Source organism: Danio aesculapii, chromosome 18 (assembly GCF_903798145.1).
Source record: "Danio aesculapii chromosome 18, fDanAes4.1, whole genome shotgun sequence".
Lineage (NCBI taxonomy): Eukaryota > Metazoa > Chordata > Actinopteri > Cypriniformes > Danionidae > Danio > Danio aesculapii.
In genome coordinates this window covers 13,584,458-13,596,717 of record NC_079452.1, presented here as the reverse complement: position 1 = coordinate 13,596,717, position 12,260 = coordinate 13,584,458, and the positions used below count along the sequence as shown (strand labels likewise).

General features: G+C 37.0%; 1 protein-coding gene across 2 annotated transcripts in view; it reads left to right on the top strand.

The window, feature by feature from the left end:
• cntn5 (contactin 5) overlaps positions 1–12,260 on the top strand; it is a 519,869-nt gene that overhangs the window by 195,976 nt on the left and 311,633 nt on the right. The window lies entirely within an intron of this gene.

Below are 12,260 nucleotides of genomic sequence, written 5' to 3'. Positions count from 1 at the left end.
ATTGGTTGGTTGGTTGATTAGTTAGTGGCCGGTTGGTTGGTTAGTTGGTTGGTTGGTTGGTTGGTTGAATGAATGGTTGGTTGGTTGGTGGCTGGTTGGTTGTTGGTGGTTGGTTGGTGGTTGGTTGGTTGGTTGGTTGGTTGGATGAATGGATGGATAAATGGATGGATGGATGGTGGTTGGTTGGTTGGTGGTGGTTGGTTGGTTGGTTGGTGTTGAATGAATGCATGGTTGATTGGTTGGTTGTTTGGTTGGTGGTTGGTTGGTTGGTTAGATTGATGGATGGGTGGTTGGCTGGTTGGTTAGATGGTTGGTTGGTTGCTTGGTTGGTTGGTTGGATGCATGATTGGTTGGTTGGATGGATGGATGGATGGATGGATGGATGGATGATGGTTGGTTGGTTGGTTGATTAGTTGGTTGGCCGGTTGGTTGGTTAGTTGGTTGGTTGGTTGGTTGGTTGGTTGGTTGAATGAATGGTTGGTTGGTTGGCTGGCTGGTTGGTTGGTTGGTTGATAGGTTGGTTGGTTGGTTGGTTGGTTGGTTGGTTGGTTGGATGAATGGATGGATGAATGGATGGATGGATGGATGGATGGATGGATAAATGGATGGATGGATGGATGGATGGATGGATGGATGGAAGGTTGGATGATTGGTTGAATGTATGGTTGGTTGAAGAGAACCAGCTCATTTGCATTTAAAGGTACAGGCTACAAAAACAGCTACTCTGTCCTCAGACACCAAAATGGGCATATTCTCCATTAAACTGTATAACAAAATCTAATTGGCTTTTGAGCTGAAACTTTACAGACACCCTCCAAAGGGTTTTCTTAAAAAAGTAAAAGGGGTAAAATAGCAGCCCTTTAATTATAATCACTTAAACTCACTTTAAAAGAAATATACCATGTAAACTGTATAATTACTCACATCACTCTTTTCCCAGATATAAGACATTGCCCATCATATTCCCATCACAAAGCCTTTTTCACAAAGTTGTCATTGATATCAAGTATAAGTAAATATGTATTTGACTGAAAATATTTGCTTAACACAACCTCTGATACAGTCACACTGCAAGTGCTGAGCCGAATAACAGATGAATATAGAGCATGGTTAACACAGGCTTTTTGCATGCTATTATTGTAGTTATTGAAGATGGGGTTTGGCATAAGTATGTCTGTGAAGGACCAGTCTGCTGGAGACTCAGTAAATTGCTGGAGGTGGTCTTATTCAAATAGATTGCTATCTTTGTAGAAACCTGCTGCAAAAGCTTGCTGGATGACACAGATTTAGATTTAGACTCAAACTGGCTCTGTGTTTTATTTCAGCTTTTCTAAACTGACAGAAATCAGTAACAAAAATGCAAAATAAATAAATTAAGCTTATTTATTTTTCAAAATGTCATTAATAAAAAAGAAAAACAAAGAAAGCATTTGCTTCTGCTTCATTGGTTCATGCTTTATAATTTATTTGTAATTCACATGTAATTAGTTTACTGCCTTTAATAGATCAAGTTTGATCAATGATAACACAAGTTTTATCCCATATTATTTTATATTAACCATATCCAAAATAATCTCACATCAATAAAGAGCTAATTCCTGTGAAAATAAGCTGCTGAAGCCTGTTCCATACATAATTCATTTTAATGTAAATAGCTAGTTTGCATTTCCAGCTTACCTATAACAGCCCACAGGAGCAGCATCTATATTAGATATCTGTGCAAACAGTCTTTTATCTTTAGTCGCTCCTCATCAGAATGAGATCTGTCAACATTCTATCCGAAGTCTCTTGAAGCAGACCATTGAGACAACAAGACTGACTGTCAGGTCCTCTCCACGCGTGGCTTCATCATCGTTGCGGTTTGGGATAATCGCACCGTACCCCTGGGTCCTTGTGGGTAATTTTAGAAAGGAAGCTTCGGCCAGCTGGCTTTATTAGATCACCGAATTGGTTTCGATTTCCCTGCCATCAGTCAAACATCAACAATTTCATGCTACATTATTAATATGGAAAGGTCCAAATTAAATGTCAAATCCTACTTGGAGCTGGATGCGTGTTTGCATTAGATTTTAATGAGTGTGTGTCCATAGGAAATGATTTCTCACATGCACACTCGACCCATTCCGCCCCTGGAGACGGGGAATCTATGAATCTGTGGGGAGTCTGCCCTACAGCAAGCATCAGACGGACATCTAGAAGGTTTTCAGTCTATTGATTGCTGCCTGGGGACTTTATCTAAATTAAGTACTAATGCTTTAACAATAATTATAGATAGGATAACCGCGTTCTCACCTCTCCTTCACACTCGTTTGGCAGTTTTCCAGCTTAAGGTCTATATAATGCTCTGGAATCTAAAATGTAAGTGTGAGATCTCATCGCAAGTGTTTGGCAGATTGTTAGGAAGAGGTGTTGATCCATTGCTTGTATAATTAAGTATTGTGATTTTGTCACCTTTAATGCCTTACTGCCATGTGACATCTGAGTCAAAAGTTGTAGAAACTCACTCTTGGGATGAAATTGGTTTTAAAAATGTTTGTGGTATTAAGAATAAGCAAGATTTTCTCAGTCATATCATAGACACTCCTTATAATGATTCCAGTGTTCCCTCTAGGATTTTATCCAGCTGTGGGCCTTTTAGAGTCTATCCAGAGTCTGTTAGGCCTTTTACACAGATCTACCACTACATGTGGTGTTATTTCAATAACAAATGTGAGCGCAGTATTAGAAAGTCGAGTAATAAGAGCATACAAATCTCTTTGCTTGCGGGTCAATTTCCTCTGTTCATGCCAAAACTTCTTGCACGCCCTCAAATATAAATAAACCCTGCTCAAGTGCAGATTATTTTGTGCGCTCTCAAATAAAGCTGCTGAAGTGTGATTTAGTGTATTGATGTAACAAGAATGTCTCCAATATTCATTAGATTTGCTAGGAATGTTATTCGGCATTAATGAGTCCTGAAGTAAAGTGAAATGGAAACCGTGTTCATCTTAACTGAAAGCTATGCTAAGTTTGCTAGCGTCATGCATCATGCACCTGTCAGTCAGTCAGTCACCATGTCAGCTTAAAGGGTAAACAAATGACGCACAGCACTACTATGATTACAGAGAAGGTCGCGCTGTTATAATTCACTTACCTTTTAACATATTTTTGTGAGATTATATCCCGCTATTAAAAAACAACAACGACTGAATTTGTGAATGAGAAGTAATGCAGCAGTGGTGGGGTGAATTTTGGGGTGACGCCTCGCCATGGAAGAATGAATGTAGAGGAAACCATGGATTCACACTGTAGGTATTGATTTTACTCAGATTAAAATGTGTAAGAAAAACTCTGGAATCTTAAGAAAGTACTTTAACACATTCTTGCCATCTTTCCTGAACATTTCTTCCCCTTAAATACTCAGACTGTGACTGGTAATGAGGTTTGTTCACTATCTTTGATAAATTTTGATTCAATGCCAGATGAGTAAATCTTTAAGTCACTGGTTAACTTTAACAAAATAACTATTCATTGCTCTCATAGGTATTTAATAAGAAGGACAAAATGTCGCAGGGTCAAAAGTCTGTATCCAGACCAGCCAGTAGTGCAGAGCTCTCAAGCTCAACACTATTTATAATTTGAATCTCAATCAGGGGCGTCGCTAGACCCAATTTACTGGGGTACGTGCCCCAGTAAATATCGCCAGTGCCCCAGTAAATGCTTTGAGATATGATTTACTTCATATCCAAGTGTATTCATTAAGAGTGGTAATTCCGAATAAAGATGTTATTCTCTATGTGCAACCGAACCAACGCGGGTGAAAGCAATGTAGTTTAATCAAAAAGCAAACTGACGCATCTCTGCGTGTGCGCAAGGAACCCGCATGCCTCTCGCACGTGCTGCTCTTCTTTTTTGTTTTGGAAGTCGACAAAACTAAAGTTTAAACAATATGATGGTGATCTTATAAGCAAACCTCCTGATAGATTTTTAGTATGAAGCAAAAAAAAAAAAAATATATATATATATAAAGAAAGAAATGAATGATCAATAAACAAATATGAATGAATGAATGAATGAATAAATAAATAAATAAAAAATAAATAAATAAATAAATAAATAAATAATAAATAAAAAAAATAATCTAGTCCACGACGATTTAAAAAAAAGGATTTGGGTATTGAAAAAAGGACAATCTAGCTCTTGATCTACAGTTCAGCCTCTGGTAATGGTTTAGGACTTACAGAGTTCTATTATGTATTTAGTGGATTGTAAATATAATTGTACAATTTGTATTATAGTGCGCATTATCTTTCAGGATGCTTTGATAGACAAAGCGAGAAAAATAGCATTTACTCAGCAGTCTAAATAGTCATTGAAATGCAAATGCAATCAGGGATAAATGACAATGACGACGTCTATGTGCCATTCAGGTTGTGTGATCCACTGGGAATGGTGTTGTTTATTTGGTTTTGCCCTCTGAAAATCAGAGCATTGACAGGTTGCTGTTTCATTTACAGTCATTTACAAACGCCGCTGAGGAATTCCCTAGATTTGCATGTATTTAATTACGGATGCACATGGAAAAATGCAGCCACTGCACTAAGAGTGAAATAGAGCTAAATATAACTGTAAAGCCTAATAAAGATTCTGAAGTCAATAGGAGGCATATAATAATAATAATAATAATAATAATAATAATAATAATAATAATATAATAAAATAATACATTATTGAAATTATGGAAACAAATTAAAAAATGGAAATTGATGTACAGCTGTTTAAAACATATTTAAGTATTATTTTATGCTATCACACTGTCATTGCAACATAGTATAATTGGATATGTTGAATTGAAACTTTTTTCTTCTTTTTTTCTAGTTTGCTATTATGGTTTGTTAATGGATTAGACATTTAATCTAGTGTAATCCAGTTTTTGTTTGTTTGGTTGTATACCACAGATTTATTTGCATTTAATGACAAATATGAAAAAAAAAAAAACTTAGCACATACAGTGGGTACGGAAATATGCAACATGTTTTTTACACCTGGATTTGGGGATCCTCTGCCATTCCACCTTACAGATCCTCTCCAGTTCTGTCAGGTTGGATGGAAAACATTGTTGGACAGCCATTTTTAGGTCTCTTTAGGCCAGAGATGCTCAATTGGGTTTAAGTCAGAGATCTGGCTGGGCCATTCAAGAACATTCACGGAGTTGTTGTGAAGCCACTCCTTCAATATTTTAGCTGTGTGTTTAGGGTCATTGTCTTGTTGGAAGGTAAATCTTCGGCCCAGTCTAAGGTCCTGAGCACTCCGGAGAAGGTTTTCATCCAGGATGTCACTTTACTTAACCGCATTCATCTTTCTCTTGATTGCAACTAGTCGTCCTGTCCATGCAGCTGAAAAACACCCTCACAGCATGATGCTGCCTCAACCATGCTTCACTGTTGGGACTGTATTGAACAGTTGATAAGCAGTGTCTGGTTTTCTCCACACATACGTTTAGAATTAAGGCCAAAAAGTTTATCTTCATCTTATTTCTCAGCATTTTAGCTAATTCCTTGCAGGCTTCTATGTGTCTTGCACTGAGGAGAGGCTTCCATCTGGCCACTCTGCCATAAAACTTTCTACAACTTTCTCCCATCTCCGACTGCATCTCTGAAGCTCAGCCACAGTGATCTTTGGGTTCTTCTTTACCTATTTTACCTAGGCTCTTCTCCCCCAATAGCTCAGTTTGGCCAGACAACTAGCTCTAGAAAGGGTTCAAAAATTTTTTGTAACCTTGGCCAGATCTGTGCCTTCTCACAATGTTGTCTCTGAGCTCGGGCAGTTCCTTTGACCTCATGATTCTCATTTGCCCTGACATGCGTTGTGAGCTGTAAGGTCTTATATAGACAGGGTGTGGCTTTCCTAATCAAGTCCAATCAGTATAATCAAACCCAGCGGGACTCAAATGAAGGTGTAGAACCATCTCAAGGATGAGCAGAAGAAATGGACAGCACCTGAGTCAAATATAAAAGTGTCACAGCAAAGGTTCTGAATACTTAGGACCAGGGTTTGACATTAACCTTTTTAATCACTAGCCACTGTGACTTAGTAGCCACTTGACATTTTCACTAGCCACAATTTTTATTGTTGGGAAAATATATTTGCTATGCATAAATTTGACTTTGGCATGCTGAAATTACTTGATTTAAATTTTGTGTCACATCCCTCCTCATTCTTTTAACCTGTTTTGTGTGTTGTGTATGCCAATGATCTTGAGAAAATATGCTGTGGTTTGATAGTGTCGCATTGCAATTAGTTTTATGACTTTACAGGGCTCAACACTACAATTTACCTTTTTTTCTTTCTCCTCTGGCCATACCAAACTACTTATTTACTTGTTACAAATTTTAAATAATGTGTCAAAACAAGCATCATATAGCTGTATACATACACTTTTTATTTAACAAAATGATTTTTGAATAACAATTGTCATTTAAAAATTCTTCTCATGTATATAAACTATTCACAGTAGTCTTTCCAGGCTAAAGGTCCCAGATCACCAGTTAATTACACATAAATGGAGAGTTGATCACCTAATAAAGCAATGGGCGTGAGGTAAGGGGGGGGGGGGGTGAGTGTAACGGAGGCCAGCTAGTAGTGCTATGCAGGTAAACCTCACTCTTCTGACCTCTAAAGGTGCTCTAGCGACAGACGCTAGGGGTCATGGTCTTTAGGCTCCTTGGTATAGCAACCGACTCCCATGCGAAGGTCGCCGGTTAGATACCAGCTCGGAGCGGGTTTGGTGGTGTAGGACTGGGGGGTTACACACGAGCATTGCATTTTTTCCAGTCTATTTCGAAAAAGAACTGATCACACTAGGTATGTTTCCAGGCACAGTTGCTTCACACAAGGAAAAAGATCGTTGCAAGCTTTTAAAACACTCATGTACGTCACATCAGCTGTGCCCGTGTCACTAAAGCCCTCGTCAAGGCTGATTCATGCAGTGAGAATCGCCTGTCTCACTGTGCGCGTGATCCCTCATTCGTTATTCACCTGCTTTCTTCTGTTCGTGCAAACAGTTATTTTAACAGTTCAAGAGTTCACACTTAGCTGATGATCAATAAAGAGTAATTGGCATGCTGTCCCAGGAGAGAGCCCTGAGCTCATAATATCCTCGGCCTGGGGCTCCCCTCCGTTAGAAGGGGAAGAGGGGAGTTCGAGTTCAGGTACAGTAGTCTCGAGAACTCGCTTGCTTGTCAGTGTGTGGGAAGTGAAGGTTTATCTTAGACAATATTTTGGATTAGTTGATTGGCTGTGGGTGTATGTTTGGACGGTGGGAGGAAACCAGGGAACATCTCCCACGTGAACATCGGGAGAAATGCAAACTCTGCAGAGAAACGCCAACCGGCCTGGTAAGAGGCTGGACCAGCAACTTTCTTGCTGTAAGGCAACAGTGCTAGCCACTGGGCCGCCATGCCGCCCTATTAGAAAAAAGGGGGGGACATAGAGGTGGAAGGGGGGAAAACTTCAAGACGAAGATAATGGAGTGAAAAGCTCTGGTTATTTATAATGCGTCCATAATCATCTGATTGGGCAGATTATGGAGCTAATGTGGTGCCAGCCGTGTTGATCATAAGCATGTGACCCTCTCGAAATTAGTTCATAAATAAGCCGCACTTAATCGTGCTGCTTCTCGATTATAAGATCACATTTGCACGCATATTGACAAACAGTCATAAACTAACATTCTAATCTTTAGTGACGAGCCAGCACTATCAATTTAAAAAAATATTTTCAACCAGCCAAAGTGGATAGTAGGAGCAGCTATCTAAACCACCACAGCTGAAATCTACCACATTCGGCGGGTTAGCCGGTGTTGTTAATGTCAAGCCCTGCTTAGGACCATGTGATATTTCCAGCCTGATCTCACGAGAAAATGTAAGTATTTTACGTTTTGTCAGTTTAGTGGCTAATTCGTACAATTCAGTTCAGTCGTATGAAATTGTACGATTTTAAAAGGAGGCGTGGCACCTAACCCCACCCCTAAACCCAACCGGATGAGCAAATCGTACTAAATTGTACAAATTAGATCGTACAATTCGTACGAATTAGCCACTAAATCAAAAAGTACGAATTGCTGTGAGATTGTGTTGGTATTTTCATTTTTTTTTCCTTATAAATCTGCAAAAATTCTGTGTTTTTCTGTCAATATGGGGTGCTTAATGAAATAAATAAATAAAAAAATATATGAATTAGCCAATGGCGTTATATAACAAAGTGAAATTCTGAATATTTTTGGTACCCACTATAGTTTCAGAGATTAGATCCTTTTTTTGATGCTTAATACAGTAAATATTAATTTAAGTCACTATTAGATTACTCTAAAGTGTTTCCATTTGTATAGTATTTAAATTGTATTTGCATTAAATATGCCAACTATATTTTTTGTTTCAGTATCCAAATATAAAAAAAAAGCTGTATGTGTACAAATACCTATGAATACAAATGAGTTCACTGTGCAAAAAGGTCAGCGATGCATGATAGCGCATGTTTATACCCATTATTCACCTGAATACAAGCAACTTTGTGTTTGCGTTCGGCAGTTTGCTTGCGTGGGTGAATGCGACGTGGAAGTTTCTGAAGATAATAACTTGGTTTGTGATCAAAGCTTAAACTGTTATGAGAAATTAGTGTGAAAGAAGAGAAGCTGCGGCGCGCTCAACATCAGGGCAAAGACGGAGGTAGCCATCTGTTGCCGCACATTCAAACCAATCTTTCCTTCTCATTTGCAGTTTTAGCAATTACATTGATGTGCGCTAGAAAAATTCATCTTTTTCACATCTTTGGGTGTGAAATTGAGGATGTAAAGATGGCGGAAAATGCACATCGGCTTCCACATCTTATTGAGAGCAATACAGTATGTCTTGTTTTGCTTGTTTTTCCTCTCTCTCCATCCAATCACGTATAATTTTACTTTCAGATTGTCGATGAGGCTCTAAGTACTCATAATTTCAAACCCATGCACAGTAAACATCAGAGCGCCACTCGTTGCTCAATATTGCGGTTTTAAATATTAAATGGAGGCTAGATGGAATATAGATGTGTGGAGTGGTTTAAGTGATGTATGAAATCATTTCCACCAAGGGCAAAAGGTCACGGGCCCTGAAACAGAGTTTATTGTGCATCTATTTTTTAGTCAAGATGAGAATAAAGTATTAGCATGCTAAGCACACCAGCCTGGCTGTGAATGAGCAGCGTACAGAAAGCCAACGATTGAGATGACATTTGGCCACCGTTTACAGCTGCAGAAGCCTCTAAAAGCTGCTTTGTCAAAGTATGAAGGGCCAACATGGATCTTCCTTAAGGCATTGGTTTAGTTATGTTGATAAAGTGAGGAATAAGAATACTGCAATCAATCATATGAGCTCTTTCATTTCTATCTTCATAGTGAATGATTCACCTGGTAATGGTGATTTATTTTCTGGAATTTGATCGATCGATGTAGCAGTGTGTATGTGCATAAGATATATATTCAAGATGTATGCAATATTTTTAGGGATGTACCGAGTCATGTGATTTTGAGTATATTGAGTATATATATTTTTTTCCCAGAGATGGGTTGGGGCTGGAAGGGCATCCGCTGCATAAAAACATATGCTGGATAAGTTGGCGGTTCATTCCGCTGTGGCGACCCCAGATTAATAAAGGGACTAGCTGAAACTAAAATGAATAAATGAATGAGTATATATTTAATTATTAATTTAATTATAATATTATTTTTTATTATTTATTTAGTTTTTTCGTGGCCTTAGTCTGTTTTAATTAAATTTAATGTTCATTTATTTTATTTATTTTATTTTATTTTTTTTTTTGTTGTTTTTCTTTGCCTTAGTCTGTTTTAATGTTATTTAATTAAATTTTATTTATTTTAATTTTTTGTTTTTTCTTTGCCTTAGTCTGTTTTAATTTTATTTAATTTTATTTAATTAAATTTCATTTTATTTTATTTTTTTATTATTTTTTTATTAGTTTTTTTTCTTGACTTATTTTTATATTTATTTATTTTATTTAGTTTTTTTTGCCTTAGTCTGTTTTAATTTAATTTAATTTAGTTATTTTTATTTTGTTTTTTCCTTTGACTTATTTTATCTTATTTTATTATTTATTTTATTATTTTATATTTTATTTTATTTTATTTATTTTATTTATTTTATTTATTTTATTTTATTTATTTATTTTATTTATTTTCCTGAAAAGTGTCGTTTTTTTTTTAGGACAGGACTTTCATCCAGCCGCAATGATATGATACATTGTCATACCATAAGACTGAGCCATTATGAATTCATGTGCATGCTTAGAGGCTCAGGACAAAGGCTGGGTTTAGTGAGATATCAGCCCGGTGAGGGAGGTTTGCATATGATCTATGAATTCCTCTATTCATAATGATACGCCACTGAATAAACGGTCTCCAGTATAATCAGGCTCAGTCAATATAATCTCTCTCAGAAGGTCTTCATTAATCTCGTCTACTATGGCTAATCATGTTCCTGTACTTGAGCTCCCACCATTCTCTCACTGCTTATGTTTTAATTAATTTAGCACACTGGGGCCCACGGGCGACTGGCGGAGCTTAAACACCATAAAGTCCATTAACCAGTTATAAACACACATACAGGACATTGGTTTTCTAATAATAATATTAATATTAATAATAAAATAATAATAATAATAAAAATAATAAAAACAATAACAACAATAATAATAATAATAATAATAATAATAATAATAACCAGGCGTATGTGTTAGGCTATATTGATAACAGTCACTAATAGACAGTAAGTGCATTGCATTACATTTTCATTAACTTGCAGGTTAAAACTTGTTCTAGAAGTGTGATGTTTTTTCCTTGTTCTAGAGGTTTCTGTGTTAATCATGATGACCTCTTTACTTCTCTTTACTCCTTTACTTTTCGCTAAGAACCACAAATCCGTTGTTAGATGGACTAAAGATCCAGTCATGTACCACACACTCACCAGTTTCTGATCCTAATGATTGCAAACACACAGCTGGAGGATTTCTCAAAGACTGATTACTACTGTATACATAGCACACATGCACACTTCATTGCTGAGTCTTGTTATACTGTATGGGAACAATACAACATGTTTTCCTTGCCTTCCTTGTTTTGAGCCTTGCTTTGTTTTGTGTGTTTACCCTGTCTGCTGCCTGCCTTTGACCATTCGCCTGTGTATTTGACTATGACTCTGGATTTGACTACATACATCTGTTCGCCTCTGTGTTGACCGTTGTTGCTGATCATCTTGTTAATACACTCCTTTGTTAGCATCATTTCACTTGTTACACCACTGAAGACATACATTAGCCTGTGTATTCACGAAGATTTATTTCAAAACTATTTCCAAATTCTGTTCTAATTTCCAGCAAATGAATAGATGAACAATAATAACGAAGTGTGGTCAAAAAACTGAATTAAATTCAAACACACATCCTATTTTTATGCCCCATATGGTGATGCATACGTCTCCAAAACTTGACAGGTGGACAAATCTAAACTTGTTTTTATTAAAACAGAAATAAATATGCATATAATAAATCTACCTCATAATAATATTACACTAATGCAAATTGTCATGTATAAACTATTAAAAGCCCCCAGAAATGAGGTGGTAGTATTATATTTATGTTGAAAATAATATTTTAAGTAGAATTTTAATCCTTTATTTTTTTCATATGTGAAGATATTTGTGTATTTCTGTACATCCTGTGTGTCTTAAGCAATGTGTAGGCATTTGAACCTGCAAAAGCGCATAACTATTGTGCTCTGAGGGTAAATCAAGGTAAATCGCATCATAATGATCTACCTCAAGACATGAGCGATTTTATAAATGCAGCAAACTGTTTGGAAGCATTAAAAGTGTCTAAGAAGATGTTCAGTCTTTACATGCGCTGACCCTGAGACTGTTTAGATGCATGTCACTGATGCCAAGATGACGGATGTTTACTGTATGATGACCGCAATGGCCTTAAACCCCCAGCAGGCACAAGACATCAACATGACGTCAGATTTACGTTGTTCTCCCAACATAATGGGGGCGTTGCATTTAGTTTGGAAATGAAAGCCAGGTTGACATCAGAGCTCAACGTCAGGCCAACATCAATGTCCAACCTAAAACCAACCAAATATCAACGTCTAATGATGTTACATATTGACATTGTGTGGACGTTACCACTGTTGACATTTATCAGATGTTGGATTTTGGACGCCATATCTGACA